This window comes from Aulonocara stuartgranti (assembly GCF_965226115.1).
Source record: "Aulonocara stuartgranti genome assembly, chromosome: 7".
Taxonomy (NCBI): domain Eukaryota; kingdom Metazoa; phylum Chordata; class Actinopteri; order Cichliformes; family Cichlidae; genus Aulonocara; species Aulonocara stuartgranti.
In genome coordinates, this window is record NC_138945.1 from 51225474 (window position 1) to 51226721 (window position 1248).

A 1248-nucleotide genomic window follows, 5' to 3' on the forward strand; every position below is an offset into this window, starting at 1 on the left:
TTGTACTTTTTCGCCCCAAGGTATCAGTATTGTGGTTTGAACATCGGCATTGTATTGCTATCTTTCCTCACAGAGGTGTTGTTGACCACCAGGGAAGCTGTTTGAGTAGGCTTGCATGCACACTCTCAACCTTTGAGGGCACATTTAACAGTTTTTAGAGCCTTTCAGTCTTCATTCATTCAAGTAAGGAGACCTCTTTTCTGCTGGTCTATATATGTGTCGGCCCTGCATTCCACTGGTGACAGGTCCAGGGTGTAGCCCTCTTTTGCTGGGTGACAGCTGGAAAAGACGTCAGCCTCCTCATGATCCAGAGTTAGATACAAACAGATGGGAAAGCTGACAGATAAATCACACTAACTATACAGTTCAAAGGTTTGGCATTGATCATAGAAAGGCAGATCTTATATATTGTATTTTAATGTAATTTTTCACCACATTTTACAAGCATAAATCTAGAATCTAACTTTTTATATTTACTTTAAGGTTATGTGTCTCCCCGTTCCTTTTTTCCTGTTGTAACAGCTGTGAAAGGTGATGTTCTGAAATGATCTCTGCATATCTTTGAATTCAGAGATCACCACAATTCTTTGTAAGCCGTGTTTCTTGTGAGACTCACAACAGAAGACTTTTGAGCCTCTCATCATGTGAGATAGAAATGGGTGAGTCATCTGATCACCTAAACTGGAAGTTAATTCAGTACAGTTTAATTAATGGGTCACATACATCCCAGTTTGATCTCAAGTGTGCCAGACCAGTAATACCATGTATAAAAAAACAAACAAAAGCCTCGTTTAATTTCTTGTTTCCTTTATTTCAATTTGAGCCGTAGCCAAGATTTTAAAACTGAAACCACAGGTGATCCATTTCCAGCTTCCACTGGCTCTGCTGTCATTACATTGTGTCTCACAGTTTAGCTGCAACTAAACAGTGGTACTTATTATTTTCATGAACAGTGATGTGTAAATCTGGAAACAGTTTTAGGTTTCCAATTTTCACTCCTGTGCAATGATACGATCACCACAAAATGAATAATTCGTTATATTGAGATAGGTAAAAAGAGTAATTTATTGGTTAACTCCAACGGCTTGGTACGGACGTTTTTTGGGGGGAGGCTATCTGTTGTGCCCCCCTCAAACCCATGGGATGACGCACACGTTGCTTCCCAATCCGACCTGCGGGTGGCGCTGTTGGAGAGCCGGCGAAGCAATGAAGGTTTTACTCACACGTGAATCAGTGGTTTGTGTAGAT